This window comes from Crinia signifera, chromosome 4 (genome assembly GCF_055691185.1).
Source record: "Crinia signifera chromosome 4, ASM5569118v1, whole genome shotgun sequence".
NCBI classification, from domain to species: Eukaryota; Metazoa; Chordata; class Amphibia; order Anura; family Myobatrachidae; genus Crinia; species Crinia signifera.
In genome coordinates, this window is record NC_139220.1 from 144,359,121 (window position 1) to 144,376,183 (window position 17,063).

Sequence of the window (17,063 nt, forward strand, 5' to 3'; positions counted from 1 at the left end):
AGCAGAGGCCATCTAATGACCCCTCCTCTAAATTTCATCAACTGCTCGCCGAATATGCCTTATTCGATGCCTGGAGATCCGAACACCCCTCAGTGCGAGACTACACCTTTTACTCCCATGTACACAGGTCGTACTCTAGGATTGACATGGCACTGGTGGATAGGGAGACACTAGCATCCATTAGCAAGATTAGTATCCTCCCAATATCTTGATCAGACCATTCCCCACTTTTGCTTAGCTGGGAGGTTAGTAGACGCACAATCGACCCGGGCTCCTGGAGACTGGGTACACATCTCATAGCACAACTAGATGCTCGCCAGACTCTGTCAGATTCGCTGGACTCATATATCAAAACCAACTCCCCCTCGGATACGTCTGTCTTCACGCATTGGTGTGCGCTGAAGGCGGTGATCCGAGGCTCAGCAATACAAGTGGCAGCTAGAATGAAGAGACAGTACAAACAACGCCTAGCCTCGGCAGAAAGGAAATCAGCCACACTAGAAAGAGCCCATAAAGCAGACCCTCATAATAAAGCCCTTTTTAGACAACTCCTGATCGCCCGGGATACAGTCAACACATTTTCCCTCACAGAAGTCCACCGTAATATCCACAGGCTTAACCAAAGATATTATACGCTGGGCAATAAGGCAGGCCGCCTGTTGGCCCGCAAATTGAGAGGCCGTAGAGCCAAAGAACGCATACATGCAATTTACACCCCCAGGGGTACCAAAGTAGTTGACCCTTTTACCATAGCAGACACCTTTGCGGAGTACTACTCGCAAATGTATAATCTAAAAGACGATCCCAACACGCCCCAACCAACTTTAGCTAAAATAAATAAGTTCCTGGATAGGCTAGACCTCCCCTCTCTTGACTCGGTGGCTTGCGAAGCACTTGGCTCCCCGTGGACGCTGAGTGAAGTAGAGGCGGCCATCGATTCATTCCCCTCAGATAAAGCCCCAGGCCCAGACGGCTACCCTTCTAACTTCTTCAAAGCATTTAAGACTACACTGGCCCCTGTGCTCCTGTCTGTCTTTAACAAAGCCTCTCACTCCTCCTCCTTTCCTAAGGAGATGTTGGAGGCCCGAATAGTTACTATACCGAAGCCAGGCAAGCCGCCCACTGCGGTACAAAACTATCGCCCCATAGCTCTATTAAACACGGATATCAAAATATTTGCAAAGATGATAGCCAACAGAATATCGCCATTATTCCCCAAACTCATTCACCAGGACCAGGTGGGCTTTGTGCTGGGTAGACAAGCGTCCGACAACACCCGGAGGGTCATTAACCTAATGGAGTATTGTCAACTCCAGGGCCTCCCAATGCTAATTCTCTCCCTAGACGCGGAAAAAGCCTTTGATAGGCTCAACTGGGACTACATGAAGGCCACTCTCACTGGGTTTGGGTTCAAGGGAGGAATATTACAATCCATGTTAGCGTTATACTCCGCCCCATCGGCCTCGGTATTAACTAATGGCTGTTCTTCCACCCCATTCAATATTTCCAATGGGACACGTCAAGGATGCCCCCTATCACCCCTGATGTTCGCCTTGTCCATTGAACCCCTAGCGCAAAGTATTAGATCTAGGCAATCTGTCGTTGGACCTGAGATTGGCGGGCTTTCCCATAAAATCAGCCTCTTTGCTGATGACATTTTATTATGCCTACTCCAACCTGAGGCTTCTCTCACACCTACACAGTATCCTAGACTCCTACACAGACATCTCCTTCTACAAATTAAATACGACAAAAACAGAAGCCCTCCCTATAAATGTGCCGGAGGAGGTCCTACGACGACTAAAAGAAAAATACAAATACTCATGGCAATCAAAATCGATTTAATATCTTTCTAGAGAAGGGGACCTAATGAACTGTAACGTTGACCCACTATATAGGGCATTTGAAAAGATCACCAAAGAGTGGATGATGCAGGAAGTTTCTTGGGTCGGCCATGTGGCAGCGGCAAAAATGGTTTTACTCCCCAAGCTAATGTACCTTTTTCGTACAATCCCTAGACCCTTCCCTAAAGCTCTGTGTAATAAATTTAACCGCCTATTATCCAAATACATCTGGGGCGGGGCAAGGCCGAGAATAGCTAGATCAACTCTGACTCTTGCCAAGAGTGTAGGAGGGGTGGCATACCCAGATTTGGAAAAATACCACTCGGCGTGTATGCTTGCCCAGATTAGGGACTGGTTCTCTAGAGATGCTCCCAAACCATGGGTATCCATAGAACAGAACGCAGTTTTACCTTTCTCCCTGTCAGATCTTCCCTGGATGCCGGGGGGCCTTGGCTACCCGAGAAGCCAGGAACTGTAGAGCGATTCAGGCGACCTTGTCCGCTTGGCACGGTCTAATCCATAGCATGCAGGACAGGGCCCTGCCCACCCCACAGTTATCCCTCCATTCCATAGTCCTCACGATTCAGGACCTACAGCTTAATACCTGGCGAGATTTAGGCCTTCAGTCCATACAGGATGTCCTTCTTGATGGGACTGTAGCCCCCTTCTCCTTCCTTCAATCTAAATACAACATCCCGAAGCAGGATTTTTACAAATATCTGCAGATACGGAATTGGTTGCACAAACACATGCCAAAATCCCCAGATCAGAGTGGTCTCCCTAAAATCCTAACATTTCTCCTCACTTCCCAGTCTACGAAAGGGAATATCTCTAGGTGGTATCAATATTTACTCAGCGTACACCAAAAAGTGAAGTTCCCAGCACAAGTTAAGTGGGAGAGGGATCTTCCTAACACTTTTAACGAAGAAATTTGGGAAGCTATTTTTAAATCGAGCTTTAAGATCTCTAAGTGTGTAAACCACTCAGAAATGTTTTATAAACTGATTCATAGAATGTACTTCACCCCGGTGCGGTTACATACAATTTGGCCAGATCTCTCAGCTAGCTGCTGGAGGAATTGTGGAATGACGGGAGACCTCTTGCACATCTTTTGGCGCTGCCCTGCAATTCACACACTCTGGAGCGAGGTTTTCCTACTTATCTCAGAGGTACTGGGGGTGACTGTCCCAAAGGATCCTCTAGTGGCGCTATTCCACTATCTCCCCAAAGATACGATTGGAGAAGACAAATATCTCCTGGGACATATCCTGATAGCCACAAAAGCTTCCTTGGCCTACCTGTGGAAATCACCTGAAATCCCTAACATATCAGTGATTATAAATAAGATACACAAACATTTCATATTCGAGACAGTTGATCACAGTTTTTCCACAATGTCCCCATCTATACGCACAAAGTGGCTTAAGTGGTCCAAATATAGGGAGAGAACGGGCTGCCCCTCCATGCAAAACGTCCCGATTGGTTTGTCTTCCCTCAGATCCCCTAGTTTAAGCCCAAGGGCTCCCGCCCTGACTTGTGATTGACCCGTTGATTGCTAAGTAGGGTATTTACAACTTGTTGTTGTTGAGACATTGTGTACCTGATGTATTTCCCCCTTCCCCATACCCCCCCCTCCCAATCTCGCCCTGTTTTCTTTTTTCTGTACCCCCCCCCCCAATCCCCCTTCCTACTTCCTCAAACACTGTAATTGTCTTATATCATATGTTGATATTTTGTGCAACTAAAACAAAAAATATTTTCTCAATAAAAATCGAATGTTAAAAAAAAAAAAAAAAATTGACACAGGACTGGATGATGCAACACGTATCTTGGATGGGCCGAATAGCAGCTCTAAAAATGGTTTTGCTCCCAAAACTGCTATACTTATTTAGAACAATACCCATATTACTACCGGACACCCTACTCGCAAAATTCAATAAACTGTTTATATCATACATATGGAAAGGCAAAAAACCAAGGCTAGCACGAAAGATAATGGTTCGACCCAAATCCCATGGAGGTCTGGCGTACCCAGATCTTCAAGCGTATCAAATGGCCTCTATACTCTCCTCTATAGGGGCATGGATGAGTTCCGATAAACCTAAACCTTGGGTTATAGTGGAAAGGGGCCTAGCATCTCAGTTCCCTCTCATGGACCTATTATGGCTACCTCCCTCAGATGTAAAACAATTCACCCAAACTTCCACAGTAATACAGGCAATATGCAAAACATGGAATAATTTTAGGTCCCGTATGCTAGGAGGGTCACTACCCACGCTAGAACTATCATTGAGGGGGTTAGCACGACTAATCCCGAATTTGTCCCTCGACTTGTGGATATCTCATAACATTATCGCGCTGAAAGATATAATAGACTCAGGAACATTACTTTCCTTCACCCAAATTCAAGAAAAATACTCTATACCTTAGAAAAAGTTCTACAAATACTTACAAGTGAGACACTGGTTGCAAACTATTTCCCCACCCCCTCAGACTCTAAAGCCAATACCCAATGCGATAGGAGAATTACTCCAAAAGACAAACAGTAAAGGCGCAATATCCAGGTGGTATACACACCTAGTCACACCTCAACATTTTTCAAAACTCCCCTCTCAAATCAAATGGGAGGCGGATATGGGCTTGACCATATCAGAAGAGGAGTGGCAATCAGTGTTTCAGATGTGTTTGAAATTGTCTAAATGTATATCTCATGTTGAACAATATTTTAAACTCCTACATAGGTTGTATATGACTCCCGCCCTTCTCCACAGGATAAGCACCACGAACCCTTGTTTCTGCTGGCGTAACTGTGGCATGGTGGGATCAATATACCACATATTCTGGTCATGCCCTCTATTGACCGAACTATATATTACATAGAGCTATCGCCCCACAATCAAAAATTGCATTGTTCCATATTCTTCCAGACATAGCCTCTCCCTCTGATAAATATGTAATTGGGCATATACTGTCCTCAACTAAACGTCTCCTAGCCCGCAATTGGAGGACAACTAGTGTACCTAGTCTTATGGAGATAGAAGAGGCGGTGCAATCTCATTTTGAATTTGAAACGGCTGGTATACCTTATAGTTCATCATCTTCCGCAATCAAGCTATGGCTAACTTGGAAGGAATATAGAAACTGTATGTATTCTCTGAATATGACCAACCTATTGTATTGTATTATTGCACTAATACCGTACCCCCCCCCCCCACCCCAACCATCACTCATCGCTGGGCCCTACAAACTGGGTGGCTTTGGAGCTGAAAGCAGCTCAAATGACAAAATTCATGATGCTTTCGCCTCAAAATTGCAAACACAATCTGCAGCACAGGAGGGATTCTGAACAGTGCTGACTTCAGATGATGGTACATAGCTCCAGTAACACAACTCCAAGCTTAAAACCCTTAGAGCAGTGGTTCCCAAACTGTGTGTCTAGGCATCATGGGGTGCCTCAGGACACTTGCAGGGGTGCCTTGGGTTGGTGGACCAGGATCAATTCATATTATTTATGGTCTATGTACCAGGCAAAAACAGTGCTTGTGGCTGCAATCATAGTATATGTGGACAAACAGAAGCAAATCCGGTACTTATGTATTATCTGGGCTCCCATGTTAAATGCACCCCATTTTTTCATACCCCTACTATCCAACTATGCATGGAGTTGATTTTATATAGTGTGGCGAGCGCAGCGAGCCACCGTGCCCGAAGCGTGGCGAGCCCCGCGAGGGGACGCGGTCTCATAAGAAAAATGGGAGCCCAGATATTACATAAGTACCGCAAATCCTGTCCCTCACCACATAACTGTGATATATAAACACAATGCACATAATTAATATTTTTTTCTGCAATTATCGATAAAAAGCATTTGGCCTTGGGGTGCCTTGAAAATGTTTTGATGCTCTAGGGTGCCCTGATTCAAAAAAGTTTGGGAACCCCTGCCTTAGAGTAAGGTCACAGATAAATACCAGAGGGTTCCAAAATGTAGGCAGCGAGCCCATACAGTGGCATTTCCAACATTTGTCCTCAAGGCACACTAAGAGCGCAGGGTTTAGCGATATGCATGGATCAGCACAGACGCCCATAAACCGGTGCATTACCGCGCTGCCGCCTACTTTCCACCCCCTGTTCTGTATGTTGTAACTAAAGCCAAAACAACAATCCGGCAGTTAATGAAATCAAGTACCAGGTGGTATTCAATTCTAATAGCCCATCCGATCTCCCATCTAAAGTGACAGGAAATCATGGAGCGATATTGCATCAATTTGGTGGACATTACCTAAAAGGTGCCCATACACTGGTCCGATTTGGGATGATTTAGCCATATCCAGATGGATTCAGCCGAGAAACCGACCCAAATCGGATGTGTTTGACACGGTCCTGTGCGCATTGGGTCAGACCCTACAGACTGAACCTGCTGTAGGTTCAGTCTGTCGGATCCAACCCATCAGCGGCACATCGCGGGTGCTTTTTTAGCACCCACGATGTGTTGATCCAATCCGTAGGTGTGTGCCAGCGGTGAAGCACCGCTGTCACACACCTATGTGCAGCAGGGGGGATCCAGGCAGCGGCAGCTGGGAGCTTGTAGCGCTATTTGAAAGACGGGAAGTAGTGTTCATTCTAGCACCCGCCATCTTTGAAAACCCATGCAGTTCCTCTTCCCTGCCTGGGGTGTCGCTGTCTGCTGTGGTGTTTCTAGCACAGATCTGGTTTGCATGCCAGTACTGATATACAGACAACACTGTGCTAGAATGAATACTAGGAAGCATTGCTGAGTTTGAAAACATTTTGAAAAGTATGGCCAGACGCTGATTGGCTGGATATTCAGCCAATCAGCATCCGCCCAGTCTTTTCAAATTCAGCAGCGCTTCCCACCCCACTGCCTGGCAAATAGCACTACTTTGTTCCCAGCTGCCGCATGGACCCCGCTGACTGACTGACTGCCCAGCGCCACAGGGAACCCGCTGCCTGCCCCCCACCGCTGCCAGCTTCCCGGCACATGTGATTTATTGCATGTAATTTGGCACATCAAGAGCCAAATCATAAGCAAACTGGTCCAACTTATCCTTAGGACAAGTCGGACTAGTGTATGGGGGCTTTAAGGATGCAGTCCAGATCAGCTGTGGACACGGTTGGTTGATTAATTACTGTATACATCATAAAGTATCTTTCACTCCTAAAATTATCTAACAAGTTTGGCAGTACATCAATAGTCATAATTTGTACACTGACATGTCCAAATTACAAATGGAAACAAACCATCCCTGGTGGCCCAATGATGCTAATACCAGTAGATAAGCAGCGTCGACCAGCGATGATCAGGGAGCACACATCGGAGCTCACCACTCATCCCCGGGTGGCTTCTGAGCTGAAAGCAGCTCAGCACCAAAAAATAGTCAAAGTCACTCAGCAGGGGCACAGGAGTAGTTATTACTCACCGATACATTTTCATAACTCTTCAGGAGGGACAGAATGCTATATTCCTGGACTTCCATCTTAATTTAAGATTACCATGACCTGTGTTGAAACGCCCTTTCTGATAAAGTAACCCGTTTAAACCGGCGATGGCAATCATGAATTAACAGGGAAGTCTAGAAACAGAGCACTGTGTGCCTCCTGGAATGGGTCATGTTGGGAGGTATGCATCTCACAGGTTGCTTATTATTCCACTTGTGACTGTGAAGAGACCAGGAAAACAAACTGTTTGGGCTCCTGAGGATTGATTTTATGAACCCATGGTGTAAGCCACAGGTTCTCAAACTTGGTCCTCAGGACCTCACACACATGTTTTGCAGGTGAAATATTGGTACTTGTGTATTTCCAGGGCACCCTCTAAGCCAGTGGTCTCCAACCTTTTTTGGGTCGGGAGCTACTCGCGACAAAATAAACCGGGTGTGGTATGGGACCCCGTCAGTCGGGATCCCGACAGTCATTATCCCGACTGGCCAGAGTCAGACAGCATGGCGAGTGCAAAAAAGCCCCTTGCGGGCTCGCTGCGCTCGCCACGCTGCGGGCACGGTGGCTCGCTACGCGAGCCACCTATTCTATTCTCTCTCTATGGGGTCGTGGACCCCCACGAGAGAAAATAGCGGGTGGCCGTCGGGCACCCGGCTGTCTGCGTTTTGACAGTCGGGATCCCGACATCGGGTAAATGATTGTCGGGATCCCGACTGTCGAGAACCCGTCCGGCACCCAATAAACCGTCCAAAGAGCTACTAAAGTAAAATTTTTTAAAAAATCTGCATAATATAAAAAAAAATGCCCTTTACACATAATGCCACAAACCGTAATGCCCCTGACACATTAGGCCACACACTGCAATGCCCCAGACATAATATGCCACACACTGCAATGTCCAATATGTCACAAACATACCTCCCAACACTGTAGGTAGAGGAGAAGAGACATCTACTACCGTGGAACTCCTGCGAGGCTACATCCCCCATTTTTTCCGCTATGGGGGCATGGTCAGCTCTCTAAGAGCTGTAGCCACATGGGGTGCGGCCATGGAAAATGGGGGTGTGATACACATATGCCCTCAATAGTGCAGTGCCAGATACATATGACCCCAATAGTGCAGTCCGTGATACCCATTATAAATATGCCCCGCACCGTGATGCTCCTTTATACAAATGCCCCACACCGTGATGCACCATTATACATATGCCACACCGTGATGCCCATTATACATATGCCACAATGTGAAGCTCCATTATACAAATGCCCCACAGCGTTATGCTCCATTATACAAATGCCACACACACAATGCCCATTATACATATGCCCAACAACGTGATACTCCGTTATACAAATGCCCCACAGCATGATACTCCATTATACATATGCCACACCGTGATGCTCCATTAATCATATGCCACACACCGTGATGCTCCATTAATCATATGCCACACACTGTGATGCTTATTAAACATATGCCACACAAATGATGCCCATTACACATATGCCCCACACCTTGATGCTGATTAATTAATAATCATCAAGGTATCTGGGGCATATGCCACACACATGATGCCCATTATACAAATGCCCCACAGCGTGAAGCTCATTATTAATGAGCATCAAGGTGTGGGGCATTTGTATAATGGGCATCATGTGTGTGGCATATGCCCCACACACCTTGATGATTATTAATGAATGAGTATGAGTATTATTATTTGTGTGGCATATGTTTAATGACTCATTAAACATATGCCATACACATGTTGCCAATTATACCTCAAGCAGTAAAAATGGAATGCAGGCTGGAGTCACCCCTAATGTATTGCGCACACACAGTTTAAAAAAAAAAAAATTATCTAACGGAGTTGAGCAGAGGCTGTGGCGCAGGAGTTCAGCAGAGGCTGTGGCGTCGATAAGTGCGGCATAGTGGGGACGTCAGGAGGTCACACTGCCGCCAAGTGAGGAAGCGCTACGCGGCAGGAGGTCACTGCCGCCGTCAGGTCCAGAAACGCAGCATTAACTCACTTTCTGACCTCCTGCCGCCAAGCAAGGACCCGCTACGCGGCAGGAGGTCACTGACAGCCCCGAGCTACTCTAAAACACCCGGCGAGCTACCCGTCGCTCGCGAGTGACGGGTTGGCGAATGCTGCTCTAAGCAATTTGCTTAGTGGGCTATTCTGCGTAGTGAAATCGCATGCAATTTTGCGGTGCGATGCGATGCGATTTTCCTTAGTTCGTTTTTAGTGCCCGCGGATCGCATCGCATGCCATTTGCGGTGCAATGTGATGAGATTTTTCATTGTATAAGCACCCATGCGATGAGATGTGATGGTACTTTATTTTAAAAGCACCCATGCACACCCCACTATCCACGTCACCCCGAAGCGTGGCGAACCCCGCAAGTTTTTCATATTCCCACTATCCACGTCTGCGTGGAGTTGATTTTATAAAGTGTGGCGAGCGCACGCGGATAACTTAACATAAATTCCTTGTCCACTCGCCACACTTTATAAAGTCAACTCCACACCGACGTGGATAGTGGGGGCATGAAAAGGTCGGGAGGACACGTAACCACGTGTGCTCACCATGCTTCGGAGTGACGTGGATAGTGGGGGGAAAAAAAAATATCGCATCGCATAGCAAAATTGCATGCGATGCAATTTTACTATGGTGCTGTACGTATGTAAATTGGGCGCCCTGCAAACACACAAGTACCAAAATAATTAGCTCCACCAAATGTGTCAGTGAGTAATGAGTGCACCTGTCAGGTGACCTGGAAAAATTTTTTGAGAACCACTGGTGCTAGCGACAATTGGTCAGGGACTGATGTGTAGGACTTCAGGGTCTCTCCATAACTCTGTCTAATATGACTAGTTCTAGATACGGGATGCATTCAGCAATCCGATAGTTGGAATGCCAGCGTTCATTATACAGACGCCTGCATTCTGACTACGGACGGAATCCCCATATCCATTAAGATACTGGGGCAGGTTAGGATTCAGGCCAGGGAAGGAAGGGTAAGGCCGGTTTCACACAGTCCGGCTCCTGCCGGACAGTGAAATCCCGCACGGCCAGGGAGCCGTGCCGCACACAGTAGTTGTGAATGGACACTATTGTGTCCATTCACATGGGATGGCCATGACCCGGCCGCACGGTTGCAGACGGATCCCGCCACTGGAAGGGATGGCTGCCGGGCTGTGGCCATCCCTTCCATGATAAACTAGTGTGTGCGGCACAGCTCCCTGGCCGTACGGGATTTCACCGTCCGGCAGAAGCCGGAGTGTGTGAAACCAGCCTAAAGCAGGGGTTGGGTTCTGTCAGCAGGGTACAAGGGTTAGGAAAGTTTTCCTCAATAAGGATGTGAGCATCAGTATTCTGACCTCAGACTTTCCCATCCGTATGTATCCCCTAGGTCAGTGGTAGCCAACTCCAGTCCTCAAGAGCTACCAACAGTTAACATTTTCCAGACAACCTAGCTGATGCACAGCTGCACTCATTTCTCATAGACACATTTTAAAAGATCCACAGGTGGAGCTAATTACTTCACTTGTGATTCTGTGAGGAGATCTGGAAAACATTAAGGGCTGTTTCACACAGTACGGTTCCTGCCGCACGGTGAAATCCCGTACGGTCAGGGAGCCGCGCCGCACTCAGAATTTTATAATGGCAGGGATGGCCACAGCCCGGCAGCCGTCCCTTCCAGTGGGGGGATCCGGCTGCAGCCGTGCGGCCGGGCCGTGGCCGTCCCGTGTGAATGGACACAATAGTGTCCATTCACAACTGCTGAGTGCGGCACGGCTCCCTGGCCGTACGGGATTTCACCGTGCGGCAGGAACCGTACTGTGTGAAACAGCCCTAACTGTTAGTATCTCTCGAGGACTCGAGCCCTAGATCATATAAACAAACTAATAAAAATACTACTATCCCAAAACTATAAATGTTAAATATCTCTTTCCTTAGCAAGCAATGGAAATACATGGTAGGAGGGCTGGTGCCTACATCCGTAATCAACTAAACAGAAACTGTACATTGCCTCTATAAACAGGTTGCTTTTGGGGTCCTATTGTAATATAGTCACTTTAAAGTAAAAAGGTGCACATACACTATGTCAGTGGTTCTCAACCTCGGTCCTCAAGGGCCCCCAACAGTGCACGTTTTCCAGGTCACCTGGCAGGTGAACAGGTGAACTCATTAGTCATTGACACATTTTAAAAGATCACAGGTGGAGCTAATTATGTCACCTTTGATTGTGTGTGGAGACCTGGAAAACGTGCACTGGTGGGGGTCCTTGAGGACTGAGGTTAAGAACCACTGCACTAAGTGAATTCTCCCCTCGGAAGTCGCATACAATTCTCCTCCAGCCACCCTGGTCCCTTCCGGGGGCAAAATCGCATGAGGCGTATGGCATGCGATCCCCTCTCCCTGCTGTCAGGAGAGGGTTGATCGTATGTGAAATTGGGCCCAAACAGAATAGTGTTTGTGGGCCTTAAACTTGCTGGACCTGTTTTCCATTAGCAAAGCAGCGAGAACACCATCTATGACAAATGTGAAAAAAATATATAAAGAACATCAAAAAAAATCTGTCACTTTATACATAAGATATGGTTATATGTCCAATAATTATCATTAATAAATGTAAAAGTTGTAAGTTCAGTTTTACAGTCACATGGGATGAAAGTTTAGAAGTTCTCTCTCCTCCTTAAGTTCACTGACTTCTCCAGTAGGCAGTGGCACCATACCCTAATACAGGTGTAAGATCTAGATGTACACCACTGTTGGTGCCTGGCTGGCATCATAAACGTTTATAGTGAAAGCTAATGGATGGGTTGCACCGCACCGCCCTCACCCCCTGTGGGAAACTGGCACCACTCTCACATTACATATTAATAGAACAATGGACGCTGCAGGGTTCTGTGCGATGCCGACACCGAATGAGATCTGTGATTAGACTTCACAGGACATCACTTACCAGCCAAACCCGCGCCCTGCTCTCTATTCATGAGTCTTTCTCCTCCGAGGGAGCTTCCAGGGCATTGCTTCTGCAGCTTCCAGAAATAGCCATGCAGAGATCCAGCAGCCCACGCCCTCCCTACGCTGCCGCCAGTGCTGCTCCACCATTCAGCCCGTCATTCCGGCATGCTCTGTCCTCTGTGTATAGTGCTGTGTAATGTGCCCTAGTACACACAGGAGGCGGCGGCGACCGCAGCAGCAGTAGGTCGTGTCCTCCCGGGGAAATGTCCGGGGCCTGGCTGGGCAGCACGGGAATCCTGGGCTGACACTACATTGTGGTTATACAATAGCGGTTCCTTGGACTGGCATATAAATGACGTCATGCAGCATGTTAAAGCACACCTTTACGCAACAGGGCTATGCTTGGATGGTAAAGGGTTAAAAGGTTAAGCCAATTTAAAGCTTATAGTTACCACTGTCTATGGTGAGGAGGAAGCTTGGGTTCTAGGTTTAATCTGCTTTTGGCTAAAGACTGGTGTTAAAATGTTTTTTTTTTAATGCATTTGCAACGCAGATCAAGTTCATGTAAATGAATATGATGATAAAAATGGCAGCAATGCATATGTGCGCTTACGGTATCTGTGCATTGTGACACTGCATTTTTTTGTCTTCCATTTTTGTTCTATTTCAACTTGTTATCACATTTGAAAACTTTAGTAAAATAAACATTCGGTACTTCCTAATGTTTGCGGCCACTGCTTACGCCAGTTACGATAGCCGCTTTTTTAAAAAAGCACCATTGTCCCTTGGTGGGCTCGTTTCCATCGACACGCTTCAGACTCGGTGTCTCGCTTCGCTCGCCACAACTTTACTAAAGGTGATAGATGGTGGCGTGGACCCAGGGTGTACTACATAATACTACATAAATTCCGTAGCGTAATCTGTGGCTGCAAAGATGAGAAAGTACTAAACATTCTGTTGGGTTATAAGGTAATTTACTATTTTGTCACAGGTGCATGTTTAAAAGAAATCAGATTGAATACACATGTAAATGCATACAGTATTCATTGGAGGCATAAAAGAAACGTAGTTTCTTAACATTCTTAATTATTTATTTTTTTTGTAACATGAATTATTAAAAGCAGTGCAAACACCATAGGGGCCCATTTACCATTGATCACATTAAGGGGCCCATTTATCATGGATCGCATTTACAATGCAGAATATTACCGTATAGGATCGCATTGTTAAATGCGATCCTAGTGGCAGGATGTATCATCCCTGACACACAGGGACAGGGCTCCGAAAGAAGCCTGTCCCTGCGATGTGCTGATCTGGGATCGGGGGGGTCTGCGCATGTGCGGTTAGTGCTGACCCACCACTGACCGCACTACCTGGTAGCAGTGCGGTGTGTAGTCCATAGGCTACAATGGGCTACCTCCATCTCAGAATGGCGTTAGCCCGGGGATGTTATGCACTGGCGGCTGGCGGCGGTACAGGAGGGATCGGAGATTCTTGCTGCGGTCCCTCCTACATACATTGGGGAGATACTTAATATTTGCGGCTAAACCCCGAATACGGGTGTTTTTGGGGATTTAGCCACTAATATTGAATGATAAATGCGCCCCTAAGCAAGATATTAGTGCAGAAGATATAATTGAAGAATGCAATACCTACAGCAGCATGTATAATATTTAAGCCGTGCGGTCAGGGCTACCACTAGAAATTGGGGGAGGGGGGGGGGGCAGGACTGATTTGTACTCCGGCCCCCCACACTTACCGCCCGGCTCTTGGGGGCTCTCCCACCCTCTTCCGCTGCCTGTGGCCAGTGCACTGAATAAAGCCCTGCTCCTTGAGCGCAGGCTTCTTCACCTCCGGGCGCTGGTGGCCATTTAAAATATGGCGCCGACTTGTAAGCCAATCGGGGCACATGGCCTGACAGCCAATCAGAGCGGGAGCAGGGCTTCATTCAATGAGCTCAGGCAGCACAACGGAGGCTTCAAGGGGGTGGGTTGGTTGGCGGTGGGCAGAATGAGTGACCCACAGCACCCCCTGATGGCGACCCTGAGTATGGTGCTGGGGCTACGGCACGTACATGATCTCACTGACTATTCTTGAACAGCAGCAAAATCCGGTGAGGGTTCCGAGGGATCCCTCTTCAGGCTAGGAATTCATTGAGTTGCTCACAAGCTACAATGGGCATGGCGGTAGCTGCGGAGGTCAGTTTTGGGACTGCTTCACATTCCGGCAATTGATCACTCTGACAGCATCTTAGTCCATATGGAAGGATCACAGCAGGTATTGGAGATATCTTCTGCGATCCCCCCTGTCATTCACTCAGGGGGCTACTTAAAATTTGCTGTTAACCTAAAATGTGTCTTCAAGGAATTATATGCAAATATTGTTTGATAAATGGGCCCCTTAGTTTGTTGACACTGGTATATTACTATAACTTGATTTTTTCATGGCTTTCAGTAATATTAAACCTTGTATTAGTATAAGGTAAGCAGATCACCTCTAATGGAAAGTTGTGTTTCCATGGTACAACGATGGAGATGTATGTCATTCCTGAAGAAGGGATTAGCGGCCTATTTAATAAGGATTGAATATACAATGTCATCTGTGTGGAATACTACCGCCCAGGATCACATTGTAATATGTGATCCTATTGCGGGGATGTACCATCCTGTACACGCAGGGACAGGGCTCCAATGTGCTCAGCCAAGTACCGGGGGGGGGTCTGCGCATGTCAACAGGTCTACCCCAACAGGTTGACAAGCAATAGGTTAACATGGTCAGAACATTGACATGGGAAAGGTCGACAGGGTCAAATGTCAACATGAAAATGGTAGACATGTGAAAAGGTCAACATGATTTTTTGACATTTGTTTGGGTGCCGAGAAGGACTCCAATTAGTGAAACGAGTACCCGCGCATATATTATCCCTCTATGCTGACATGTATGGGGAACCAAAAAATCATGAAAAAAGTCATGTAGACCTTTTCATGTGTCTACCTTTTCATGTTGACATTATGAGGCTGTTGACATTTTAACCATGTTGACCCAATGCATGGCAACCTGTTTCATGTCGACCTTTTGACTGTCGACTAGTGTATGTAGATCTGTCGATCTATTAACTGGAACCAGCAGGGCGGGATTTCACTCTGGCTGTGCAAAGATTACCTGACGCGGCAGGGCTCTGCAAATTAGCAGCCTGGCAATCAGGTCTGAATAACCTCCTTTAGTCCCTTGGCTTTCATGGTCTTAAGGGTTAATGGGGGTTATTCAGACCTGATTGCTGGGTTGCTAATTTGCAGATCTCTGCAATCAAAAACTGCCCAGTCAGAGTGAAATCCAGCCCTGTGTAGGATAAAGCATCTGCAATGTCTAGGTCTACAATCATATGGTCGACCACTAATGGTCAACAGTCAACACGTCGACAGGGTCAAAAGGTCAACAGTCAAAATGTTGACAGGGTTTTAAGGTCAACAGGGTCAGAAGGGCGACAGGTAATAAGTCAATATGGTTAAAAGCACAGGCTTCTTCACCTCCGGTCAACATCCAAAAGGTCAACATGGTAAAAGGTTGACATGATTTTTTAAATGTTTTTAGGGTGTCTATGTCGACATAGTTCAACATGGACACTGAGGGCTGTTTCACACAGTACGGTTCCTGCCGCACGGTGAAATCCCGTACGGCCAGGGAGCCGTGCCGCACTCAGCAGTTGTGAATGGACACTATTGTGTCCATTCACACGGGACGGCCACGGCCCGGCCGCACGGCTGCAGCCGGATCCCCCCACTGGAAGGGACGGCTGCCGGGCTGTGGCCATCCCTGCCATTATAAAATTCTGAGTGCGGCGCGGCTCCCTGACCGTACGGGATTTCACCGTGCGGCAGGAACCGTACTGTGTGAAACAGCCCTGAGGGTACCACGTTCCCTCGCGTGGCTCGCTGCGCTCGTCATGCTTCGGGCTCGGTGCCTTGCTACGCTTGGCACACTATTTTATTCTCTCTCCACACCCTAGTGGATGGTAGGGCATGAAATACCGCCTGTCGGCACATGTCAGCTAAAAAATGTAAAAAAAGGCATGTCAAGCTTTTTCATGTCAACCTTTTCCATGACGACCTTTTGACCATGTCGACCTTTAAACCCTGTCGACCTTTTGACCCTGTCAACCTTTTGACAGTCAACCATATCACTGTCTATCATGAGTCAGTCTATGATCAGCCCGGATACCCCTGTGCAGCCCTGTGATTAGCTGCAAATCCATTCACAACGCACTCACCCTCGATTGTTTTTTTTCACTGTGTGCAGTCTGTGCGTAGCCCAGGACTCACTCTGCGGTTGCGATAGAAACAGGCTGATCGGGGCCGAATATAGTACTAATTATTTATATATATTGTGAATATAATTAAAATAAAACATATATATTTACATTTTAAAGGTGTATATACTGTATGTTTATCATTCATCTCAGCCTCACTTATATTTTCATATAGCGCAGTAGTAAACAACAAGTAATTCTCTACCTCTCCCCCTCAGACTCTCCACTTCCCTAAAAGACTTTAAACGGGCTCTCAAGACCCACTTCTTCACCAAGCTCAGGAAACTCTCATCCTAACCCACTGTTGAATGTAAGCTCCCACAAGCAGGGTCCTCTGCCTTCATGTGCCCCTGCTTCTGTTATCTAAACCAAGCATGTCCAAACTATGGCCCTCCAGCTATTGTGAAACTACAAGTCCCATCATGCCTTGCCACATTTTTGCTATTAAGGAATGCTAAAACTATGGCAAGGCATGCTGGGATG

The 17,063-nt window shown here is 47.0% G+C and overlaps 1 protein-coding gene across 1 annotated transcript in view; it reads right to left on the reverse strand.

Moving 5' to 3' along the window:
• The window catches only part of TMEM117 (transmembrane protein 117), a 336,233-nt gene extending 323,629 nt beyond the window's left edge, over window positions 1-12,604 (reverse strand). Inside the window, exon 1 of the mRNA XM_083182660.1 lies at window positions 12,273-12,604. The gene's annotated coding sequence lies outside the window, so the exon portion shown is untranslated. The remainder of the gene's footprint in view (window positions 1-12,272) is intronic.
• Window positions 12,605-17,063: the final 4,459 nt, after the last annotated feature.